General features: G+C 37.0%; 1 protein-coding gene across 3 annotated transcripts in view; it reads right to left on the bottom strand.

The window, feature by feature from the left end:
* Positions 1 to 12,555, bottom strand: part of DCHS2 (dachsous cadherin-related 2) — a 112,371-nt gene that overhangs the window by 46,589 nt on the left and 53,227 nt on the right. The window lies entirely within an intron of this gene.

Here is a 12,555-nt window from a genome sequence, read left to right as displayed (position 1 = left end):
ACTAAATTATAACCTAAATTATAAATTAATTTATAATTAAATATTACAAATTATAACGTGAGGCACACAGCTGAAGACCAGGTGTTTACAGCCAGGTAAAAGATGGAATAAAGAAATGTAATTATGCCCTAGAGAGCATTAAAATTGGTTTATCTTATCCATTCCAGCATCTTCCCTATCACTCACCAGAAGGAAGAGCACTTAAACATTATTTGAGGTGGGAAAAATCCATCAACATTCTTTGGTGGTCACAAATGTTGCAGTACTATTTGTAAAGTAAGGTTTTGAACATGAAAATGAAGATGGGAGGTGACCAAATGCAAGAAAATTCTCAGCAATGACTGAGTTTAACTAAATATACACTAAACACTACAATTGCAGTATGCTAAGTAGTAAGGTCACAGTAAACTCAAGTGATTCAATAGGGACAATTTCTACATACCAACAGGTATTTTTAAGAACTCACCTACTCTTTTTCCTACAGTTCATACAGTTTTGTAGACACTGGTGAAGACACAAAACTTCTAGCAGCTCAGTAAAACCCAGCCTTTAAACTTTGAGCTACCTTTGTAATTTCCTGGCTCCTGAGACAGGTTTATTAGGAATGTTGTTTGGTATTCAAGTCAGACATTTAATTGTCCTATTTGTCAGACAGGGTAAAAATTTGGTTTAACTCAAAAGTGCCTTAGGAGAATCAGTGCATTATTCAACTACAATATATCCTCTCAAAATTTTGGTGAAGCCACAACACTAATTTGCTACAATACATTCTTAAGCAGAATAATGGAAAATATATAAAATCCTTATAAATACTCAAATACGCATGTGGTATACTTTCCAATTACACTGCCAGGACATTATGATAACAAACTGTGTCTTGACATGCTTAAAATGCATTCAAAGGGGCTTCAGGATGAAGGAAGAATACTTTCCACTACCAACAAATGTCACATTCCAGTATGACAAACCACAGTAAAAAACCAACAGAGCTACAGATGGATTCAGAATTCATTGCTGATCCAGCTCCTATTCCAATAACAGATGCACTTCCAAGACTCAACCTTATTTTGGCCTTTTTTAAATATTTTATTTTTTGTCTTTTGATGATTGGGTTTTACATTTAGTTAGATATATACTTTCGCATTTCCTGAGGTAATCTGAGCAACTGTAGCTTGAAGGAAAAAGGGGTTTTGCCTTTTCTTTTCCAGAGGTTAAACATATAAACGTGGATTTTAAACACCGTTGCTGTCAAATCAAGTGAAACCAATCAAATGGACTGTTTTTTAGTAACTTGACTAATTGGGTATTTTTCTATTAACAAGGCAAAAAATATCTCATTCCCATTTTGGATACTTCAAGATGTGAAGAGTGGGAAATCTCCTACAGAAAATTATCATGTTGAAATTCTTACTCTCAAAGCAGTAACTAACTTCAGAATATCCCTTAGCAAAGAGGGGAGCAAATAGTGCTCCATTCCAGGAATGGTGACCTGGTGGAACAGACATATTTCAGAATCAAAATTCCTTCTCTGCTCATCTAGACAGATTACAGCACAGTCCATGCCAGATCAGCTACAGAGAGGAGACAGGGAAAAATACTGGTAAAAGATTCATTTTTTTTTCTGTGTCCTAGGGAGGAAAGGCAATAGTCAAGCACATCTCACCAACTTAGCCCTCTCCTGCGGGACCAGGGATGCCCTAAGAACAGTGGTAGATGACAGTAAAAAGTATCTGTCTTCCATATAGTTCTTTCCAGCCTCAAAACTGTAGTATGCAGGAAAGTTTATAACCCAGTTTGACTTTTAATTATATATATTCTGTTTCTTCCAACATTTGTAGGACTGGGCATTAGCTTTGCATCTGGCAATATATAACCCATACAGACATTGAGACAGCTCTACTGTATGTTGAGGAACATGACACATTAGGCTCTATTATGGCACTATATGACGGGAAAGAAGCTGTAGAACTAAGCAGCATCTGGGATCCTACTTTCTATGTGGTTAGGTAACAATGTGAGACTATGACTAAAATGAACAGCCATGACTGCTTGGGTGCAAAGCAGCTGCCAGCATACCTCGGAGCAGGCTGGCTAGGCATATTTGATCTGCTAATGTACAGTGTAGGAGTTCCCCAGGACTACATTGCAAAGGCAGGAACAGAGGGCTAACTGCAAGAAGCATGTGGCAGGAACTAACTGTGTAAGTCACACACTTGGTGTGTGAAAACTCAAGGTATGTCTTGCTAAATAACAGGCTGAAGACGAGTCACAGGTTTTTTTTCTTTCCTGTTCTGTAATTAAGAAAATACGGTGTTTATTATTGTTATTACCATGGTCATTTGCAGCCTGCAATCTGTGGCTTCAGGAAACTTAAATGACAATTAGATCGCTGTGGTACAGAATATATTCTTCTATTACAAATATAACAGTTCATACAACAGTTTCTAGAAATGCTGACAACATAAAGGGAATAATGAGATGGCTCCTCTGTGAAGAACATTTTACCAAGACCAAAGCTCTCAGCAGGAGACCAAACAGACACAAATGTGGTTCCACTTTAAGAAGGCACTGTGTGAAAAATGCCACTTTCTTTCTTATAGCTTGGCTCCCCATATATATATATGGGCAATCTTATCTGCTGCCTTTAATAACATTTAATTCCCTTTTTCAAAATCTATTGTTTATGTTACTGCAGTGCCTTGAAAATGTAATTTCAAGTAATTTCTCATTGTGCACAAGAGAGAGCTGGAATCAATTGTGCGTCACAGGTGAACAATCATATAATTACATACCAGATGAAGCATTAACATCCAGCCTCACTTGCACCTTGGCAACCTCATTTTCTTGACTAGATCTGCATGGGTATAACTAACTGCAGATTCCAACCTTTACAAATCAAAAACATGACACAGAGACTGCCCATCATGATTTACATACACATTTTAGATAGGATCTGCAATGCTTGCTGAAACTGCCACTGCAGGCCTTGCTCCAGGGCAGGTTAGCTCAGCACAGCCACACTGGAATTTACAGATGTTTTGCTGCAGAACAATCTGGGCTCACTGGCTAGCATAAATCGTTACAGTGGTTTCAGGGATTCAATGTACGGTGAGAGCTAGTACTAATAAAAGGCAAAATCATGACTGTCAAATCTTTGATCTCCTTCATGCTCTCTCAGTCACTATTACCTGCTACAGTACTAACTTCCAAGAAGTTCTTGCTCTCCACTTTGTGCCTACTAACAATGAAAGATAAAAGAAGCCAGTGCTTGTGCAGAACATGCAAACACATTAGTGAAAGACAGGATTCTGCAGCACCTGCCATCTCCTGGTAATTCTGATGGGATTTGTTGTTCTTATTTTTGTGGAGATGCACCCTACTCCACAGGTGAGTCAGCTGCCAAGGGCTGTTTCTCAACAGTTAAAGACAGGAGACAGGGGTACACATCTAATGATTCTCTTAAAATATGTATCTGATCATCTTCATGATCGTGTTCAGTCTTAACATTACAACAGCCTCTACCACCAAAGTAGGTTCACTCAGCATAAGCACTTTTTGTACAGCAGACATAATACTGGTTATCCCAATAGGATTTCTGCACATAGCCTCTAGCTGACCAATTTGAAAACCTGTTTTTCCATAGGGTCCTCATGGAACCAAAGCAAAAACCAGACCTACATTTATAGCTATTTGTAGGTAAACAAAATGTTTTCCATTAGTCAAGCACTGCAGAGGCAAAGATAAAAATCAGGACATACTAACTTCAGGACACTGGATTGCATAGAAATGTGTTCTTGCTTAAAAAGCTTCCAGTATTTTCTCATTGTTCATGAAATAAGAAGGCACTTTAGAACACAGCAAGAAGAACAAAATCAGCAACTATCAACAGTGTCCCCTAAGACCACGAAACTGAACGCCCTAACAACTTTAAATAACATCAGTGTTTCTTCACCAAATATTCTATGATGGGTCAGCTGACGTGACCTGACACAGCTCAGACAGTGAGCAGATGGCAAAAAGTATGCACAGTTCATCACCCCAATTCACCGTCAAAGCTGGCAGCTGGACCTGCTGTTTAATACTATATGTCTGAGAGCTGCATGCAGTTAGGAGGTATAGACCTTGCATGAACATTAAAACCAGCATTGTTCTAGGGAAGAACAACAGTGTTTCTACTTGACATTTCCATTGAACTTTATCCGACTCATTGTCTATGCTCTAATCTTAGGTTGCCATTTAGGTTCCTGTTTTAGCTATCTACCTGTATTTAAAATGCACCTTTTTAAGTGAAGCTGCATTCTTGATGGTAACCATAACAACACTCTGCCAAATGCACTGTTTGAAGAGCTGGTTTAATAACTGTCAGGGGAAAGGAAAGAATTAATGAGGAATTACATTGTTATTTATAGTCTACCTGCTGTAATACACAGAGCTTCAGCTCATAACAAAAAGCTTTAAAAACTTAATTTTGATGGAATAAACACTGTGTTGCATTTCAGTGAATAAGACCATTTCAAGTCCAAAAGTATTTGGCATTTGAACGTTTTTCTAGTAATTTAATGATTCAACTGGTATCGATCTCTTTTCTACATTTGTATTTTACAGAAGCCTTATACCTTGCACCGGGGATGCTTTTGATAATGGCCCCTTGCTAGCAGATTTCTCTGCTAAACCCACAGTTTTCCTCTTAGAAAAGGAATTATAAATAAAATAGCTTAGTGCCTATAATCAATACTATATAAAGATACTGTGTTTAAGAGCAAGATTTTACTTAGCGTATGAAAGTCTATTCAAGAGTACTTCATCCAAATCTGACCAGGTTGGTAATCTGCAATATAAGAAACCAGTATCTGGATCTGTAAGCTAATGTACAGTTTTAACACTGCGGCTCTCTACTTTTAGAGCATTTTTTGTTATTTTAAATACTACAGGTTAGAAATAACTTTTGTGAGCAAATAAATATTCATCAACACACAAAACATTAATTTCTAATTAAGGCAACTCCGTTATTCACAAGCAGAATATCCACCTGAGCATCAGCCTCTCATGTTGAATGATTTTGTATTATCATAGAATCATAGAATAGTTAGGGTTGGAAACAACCTTAAGATCATCAAGTTCCAACCCCCCTGCCATGGGCAGGGACACCTCCCACGAAACCACGTCACTCAAGACACTGTTCAACCTGGCCTTGAACACTGCCAGGGATGGAGCATTTACCATTTTTTTGGAAAACCCATTCCAGTGCCTCACCACCCTTACAGTAAAGAACTTCTTCCTCATATCTAATCTAAACTTCCCCTGGTTTAGCTTATACCCATTACCCAAGACTATGTTGGATGGAGCTTTGAGCAACCTGCTTGCCTTTGGCAGAGGGATTGGGACTAGGTGGTCTTTAAGGTCCCTTCCAACCCAGACCCTTTTATGAACTCAACTGGGTCCTTCTGGTCACCACAGCAATTGTTAAACTGAGGGATTTCAGTTTCTAGCTTACTTTGTAAATCTATTGCTTCATTTCCTATATTTTTAACATTCAAGTCAAATTAAATATTTTGTTTGATCCACTTCCTCCCATTTTTAATTTCAACATAAAACCGCCTCAGACTCTGAATGAATTCGTATTTGCTACATATCCTTCAGAATACTGTCAAATCTAACAGCTTCCCAAAAACTAATTTTCCATAGTACATATTTAAAGAAACCTGGAGATACTGAACCAACTGATTGTCATAATAATCCACTGTTGTCTCATTATTTCAGCCTACCACAAAACTCACAGGACAGGACTAGGGTTTGGTGGGGGTTTTGCTTAGTAGAATGTTAATGTTAATAATACAACGGAGTTTTTATGGCTCACCATAGGACATCAAAATTAAAACTTAATATAGAAAAACAAGTATTACTTTGATGTAGCTTTCTCTATATTAACTATTACATGTTTAAATAATTATTCCCTAACAAAAAAAAACCGACACCAGCCAAAATGCTAATTTGTCAGTAAAGCAGCATATAACCAAATAACATAATAGTAATGCAGAGCATGTTTGTTGTCTGACTGCATACAAAGAGAATGCTTCCACATAAAACATGAGTTTTAAAAAATCCCCAACCAAAAATCAAAGCATGCACCAATAACTGGGCAGGACTCTGGTCAGCTGAACTGCTGTATTTTCAAAGACAAAGGCAGAGCTTTCATAATACAGTCTACACTGCCACAGCATCCCACTAGGTCACCTTTGCTTGCTTAGCTTATTGAAGTTTTCCTAAAACATCTTTTTAACCAAGGACCTTTTCAATCAAGCTGACAGCCTGCAGATCCAAAAATAGCTCAGTGCACAACTCGACTGCCAATGTAACTGGAAATGCTATTTCTTTGAAGACACGGTACCAAATGATGCACGTTTCCAGCACAGATACAGAATGAAGCCTAATATAAGACCAGTAAGATACATTTGCTGTTCTCATATTAAGAGCATCACAAAACACATGCTCATCTTAATCCTCGTGAATTGATTTTCTGCCACTCCCTACTACATTCATTTTAACAGTCCAACAGTATGAAGGCATTTTGCCAAGGCTGTCTGCTCTCTTTGTGTGACCTGCCGCTTTCTTTTCTTTATGTTAACTGAGAACATGAAGTACATTAAATACATCTGCATTTAAGACTCGTATAGTCTCTATCCCAGGAAAGTGTTGATTGCCTGAACTTTACTGTACAAATCTCACATTACTTGTCTCCTCCAAAAGGGGAGGTTTGGGCATTTTTTTTTTTTTTTTTGCTTTTTTCCATTTTTCTTGTTAGCAGCCCACATCATCTGTGCAATGCCAAAGGAGTTCAGTCTCTGTCTCATCTGGTGTGTGCTTGTGTTTCTGAGATCTGGCATTGACTTAACTATAAGAAAAGGGGGTGGGCTAGAGTATTTTTGTAAATAATTTGCATTATATCTTGTACAATGAAACTCAAGTACACATGTCACCACACTATCGCGTGGTTGAGTTTTTGGCACATAGCCTGTAGGAATTCTTCTCTTTGTTGGTGGTCAATTCTATTGGATTTTATTCATAAAAGAAAAAAGAGATGCATACATTAAGAGCTGGCACTATGGGTGTTTTTATTGTGCTGTTCAACTGCACAACTTACTTTCAAGGCCAAAATCTGCACTCCAGCACTTAATACACAAAATTTTGTGTGCTTCAAGGAGAATATACCATTTCCTGTATTCTTTATGTTAGGTTTTTCATTAGATGAGATCTCAGTGAGGGTAAATGCCCACAAATTACTCAGCTAAGGCCACTAATTTTTCCTTTGTGACTTAACTCAAACAAAATCCTTCAAAGGTGAAAACTTAGTGAGCGAAAACAACGCCTCAGACATATTCCTCTGATTTGTAGCATTCTGAATATGCTACCCATTCCATATGAAAGATCAGAAATACAGTAACTGAAGAAACTGTATTTTTTTTAAAAAGTGGCCTCAAAACATTAAAAAATAAAACATTCCTAAATTTAAATGTTATTTATGCAAACCTCTTCATATGTTTAGCAAATGTAGTACATGCTGTATGAAAATGTCAAAAATAGTTTAAAAATAAACTATTTTTTCCTACGATACTATACAAGAACATCATAAATCATCATAAAAATTGCCTTGTTTTCTTTAGAAAAGATGCATCCCCATTTTACTTTGATGCACATTACAATCTGCTATATATTACGTTCTATAATACATGGAATTAAGCAAAGTTTGGAATTAAGCAAAGTTTGGATTTTTTTTTCCAAGAAGAAATCTTGGTATTTCAGCTTTTGTTTTCAACCTGCACTGTACTAAAAAAAAAGACAAAACTTTATCATGCATGGAAAATATCCTAAGATATGACTGTTAAACAACATTTCCATTTTCTTCAATACAACAAAACTTGTCAACATCTTTAACTAGAATGAATCTATTCTGGTGCTCTGAACCCAAAAGTTTATTTTAAGTCAGTTTGACATTAAACCACATTTACATATGGTGCCACAGTACAGTAATGGAAGCAGTACAGCACTAAACTTCACGCTGCCAAAGCAAGAAAAATGTATCAATGGAAGGACTGTTCTGCACAAGCTCTACACTTAATCTGTCTTTTTGTATCCATTGTCAGACACTGTTAAAGATGAGATGCTGGACTTAAATCTGTGGTTTGGCTAATTAAGTTAATAATTCTTACATTCTTAAATTTGTATGTCCATCAGATATATCCCTCCCTTTGTTTTTCTCCAATGGACTAAGCTCCTAGACTGCTCTGTATCTTTTACAGGACATTTTAGTTGCATGATACCATATGCTATTTAGTTAAAAAGAAATCAGAATGCATCCTAAAGGCAATAAATTATTTTTTAGCAAGTTAAAGTTTCCTCAGGGGGATGTTCATTTTGTAGAAAAAGCTGTACTTCTGTGTCAAAAATAAATTTTTAATGCTAAAGTATTAGCATTAAAAATCCTCTTGCTAAAGCAGCTCTTGTAACAAGGCGTGTCTGTTGTACTCAGTATGTATTTTTTGGTATAAATAAGTAACAGATGTATTATGACAAAAGGTTGATCCAAGTATCTTCAAGTCAACAGAAGGATCTCCAAATTCCTCACTTTATTGGGTTTGTGTATAAAGGTTTTGGTAGTAGGGGACTGGCTTCTATGAGAAGTTGCCAGAAACTTCCCCCTTATGCAGTACAGCCAATGCCAGACAGCTCCAAGACAGACCTGATGCTGGCCAAGGCCAAGCAGTAAGTCAAGGGGTAATGGATATAAACTAAACCAGGGGAAGTTTAGATTAGATATAAGGAAGAAGTTCTTTACTGTGAGGGTGGTGAGGCACTGGATCAGGTTGCCCAAAGAAGTGGTAAATGCTCCATCCCTGCCAGCATTCAAAGCCAGGTTGGACAGAGTCTTGGGTGACATGGTCTAATGTGAGGTGTCCCTGCCCATGGCAGGGGGGTTGGAACAAGATGATCTTAAGGTCCTTTCCAACCATAACCTTTCTATGATTCTAAGCTAAGCCTGGAAAGAAGGGAGGGGTGGGAAGAAGGCGTTTTTTAGATCTAGTTTTATTTCTCATGATCCTACTCTGATTTAATTGGTAATAAACTAAATCAATTTCCCCAAGTTGAGTCTGTTTGTCCGTGAAGGTGAATGATCTCTCTCTGTCCTCATCCCGACCTATGAGCCTTTCATTATAATTTTTCTCCCCTGGCCAGCTGAGAAGAGTGACAGAGCATCTTTGGTGGGCACCTGGTGTCCAGCCACAGTCAACCCACCACACTCAACAGGAACATTCTCATTAAAATACAAAGGAGGAAGGGTATAGCATTTAATTTAGATAGGATACACAGAAACACAAGCCTAAATATCTTACATAGTCAAAAGAAACAGAGAAGCTAAATTAAATGCTTATACTGCTGTAACACACACTACGTAAATGCTACCTTCTCCACATCCTTTTCATACAAGGTTTAAATCATCAACACCTTCAAACAAACATAAACCAATAGCTGCTGCCTTTTACTTAGCCTTCAGAGGAAGTTTCTCTGCACACAGTGGCTAGCTAGGGGACTTGCTCTAAGAATATGAAACAGACCATTTACCTGAAGACTGACACATGAAGTCACCCTGGCCTAAAGTAATTTTCAAAGACTACTATTAGTTTTGTGGAGGTAAAAGAGCTTCCTTGAACCAGGGCTACAATAAGATGATAACAATTTTTTTTATCCAGCTCTCATGAAGGCCTTCAGTAAGATCAATGTAAAAATTAATTATGTGCCTTTGAGTGAAGGAAAATATTAATGCCTGTAACATAGTAAAAGTTTATAAATTCAGCTGTTAATCTCAAATTCTTAAAGTTAGCACTGCATAGGTTTTCTGCAACACTTGTGATTGTATCCTGTGACTTACATTTTGAATTACCTGCTGAGCTATAACTATAAATAGTTATAAAAAGCTGTCTTTCAGATAGCTTTTTAGGTAACAACAGGAAAATAAACAAACATAGCTCAAACAGTTTCTTAGCCAGAAGAGCTCTTCAACTTGCCCTGTTCTAATCAATTCATGAGTGCTGTTCATAGATCATGCATGGATCAGATATCTACAAAAGGAAATATAACGAAGCCAAGATGTTGTTTACACAAACACTAGAAACAAACGATAGCAAGAGTCACGAACTAGCAGAGGAACTGGTTTAGTTTCCTATCCATACATTTTTCTAGTTACACAGTTCTTTGAGTGTTTTTTCTTGTGGACATTCTATCATTAATCAAATTAAAAATACTTCATTTCATTTTTTTTCTCAAAGGAAAATACAACAAATGTTATTTATTTGTACAAGGGCATATAAAAATAATAAATGCACGATATGAAAGCTAAAATAGCAAACAAATATTGTTAATAAAGACTTGTTTAGAATTCAAAAAACTTTTAAATGGAATATCTATTTGCTTTATGAAAGGCTCTTCCTTCCCACTCCCATTGAATTTATTGATATACAACATCCAGATCACAGGGCTTGAAACAAATCATGCAGCCCCTTCAAGGAGTTTGAATGTGGCTTGACCTCATAATATTTCTGTATCAAAAGTACCACTCATATACTCTGTACATTCAGTGCTTGACCAGCTGATATATCCTATACTGTGAACTCAGTTCACTATGCAAAGCTAAAAGCTTTCTTGCTACAACCATACAATTGCTTTAACAGAACAGCCAGAAGCAAGCCACAGCATTGAACAATTTGTGTTCAGTTTTTTAATTTTTTATCCATTTCTCTTTTAAAAATGAAAATGTTAATGAGGCAAAAAAGTGAATTCTAAGTGCAGAACTCCAAAAACACCCACAAAGAAAACTACAGTGACACAAGTTTTCAAATCCGCAACCTGGATGCCATAAAATAGGAATTACATATGCCATGGACTACATCATCATCTTGCATATGACTTTAATGTATCATAGTGTAATGTGACAAACAGTTAGCTACTGACTGATCCATATCTCATAATACTGAAAATGTCTCTGTCCACTTCTATATATAATGCTAAGTGCTATAGTGAACATAAGTCAAAAAAGTCTAATGCACTGGATTTCATTGCTCATTTCTAAATGCTCTATCAGTGAGAAAAATTAATTGTTTAAAAAATAAAACTTAGCAGTAAGGCAAGTTCATGGAAGACTCCAACACCATCATATCCTTTCAGGTTCTGTAATAATGAAAAAGCTGATAAACCACAATACATCATAATGCAAATAACCCCCCCCGTAGAACACATCAGTAACAAACTGCACGTCCACAAGATCAGAAAACCAAAGACAAAAGCTGTAATATGATCTTATTTGGCTTATGGGTTTGGGGATCCATGCCCTGAAGAATTCCTGTTGCTTGTCATTCTTGTCCATTGTCCTGTGTTCACAAAACGCAGCCCACATAATTAGATAAAGTTCCTTACATAACCTTCAGACTGGAGACACCTTTAAATCAAGCCATATATCAGAGAATATGAAGACAGCCTTAGCACAACAAGAACTGGGAAATGTCACTGTCCTAGCATGAAGTAAGGAGGAAGAGCTCAAAATCTCTGTCCCGTAGCAGCAAGGCACCTGCTTCACCTCACTATGAATACTGAACTGGTTTCGCAGCTGTTTAACCCACAAAGATGGCAGAACTTCTGTGTGACAAATAGGCAATTTTAATGTTTATAACGTGTATTTTTTTAAGAGTTTAAAAATCTTTCTGCTCGCCAATGACTGAGCCTAAGCACTGTTGTAGGTAGATGTGGAAGAATATAAAAGGAAACAGTGTATTCTTCAGAAAAAAAACCTCCACACACCATTAATATTAATAAGTTAAAAATAATAGACACAGTCTGACCTCATGAATTACCCCGGAGATCTGATTAAGTGCAATCAGATTCAAAGCACTATGATGTCGGGAATAGTCTCTGACCTAAATGTTCTTCTCATCATGAAATGTCAGCAATAATGACCTCAAGCAACTTCACCCTGAATTTGGCCTGCCTTTGATAAAATACCATGACTGATCCACAGATAATAGCAACTTATAAACGTATATGGTCTTCATGATTGAGCATGACATTTTTTCCTATACAAAGTGCCAAAACTAGAAAAAAAGGCCATAAGGTCACAATCTGAGGAAGAAGCCTTTCAAAAGAGAGGACTGCTGCAAAGCCAGCACTGCCAGCATGATCTATACAGGCTCTCTCTGACAAGTCTGCTGGGGCAGTTTTAAAATGACCAGTTAAAGGCCTGTGGAGATCCAGCTCCCTAATTATTGATTGACCTATGTATTTTTGGCATTAGTTATGCCCCCGAGAATCTGATTTGACAAGCAGTTAAAAGTCCTCTGTTAAGTAACTTCTGAAATAGCCAAGACAAGCAGACCGACTTCCTAAGAAGATTAGTTTCTTCTGTTCATCAGAATATTTTGGAGATCATGTAAGAAAGTGAAAATAGACACCATTTTGAAAGAATAGAGCCTTCCAACATTTTGTATGCCAAACAGCTAATACATACACACA

Source organism: Pezoporus flaviventris, unplaced genomic scaffold (genome assembly GCF_033815535.1).
Source record: "Pezoporus flaviventris isolate CSIRO_AGI_PZ_B2104156 unplaced genomic scaffold, CSIRO_AGI_Pfla_v1 ptg000002l, whole genome shotgun sequence".
NCBI classification, from domain to species: Eukaryota; Metazoa; Chordata; class Aves; order Psittaciformes; family Psittacidae; genus Pezoporus; species Pezoporus flaviventris.
This window is presented reverse-complemented; position numbering and strand designations above follow the sequence as displayed.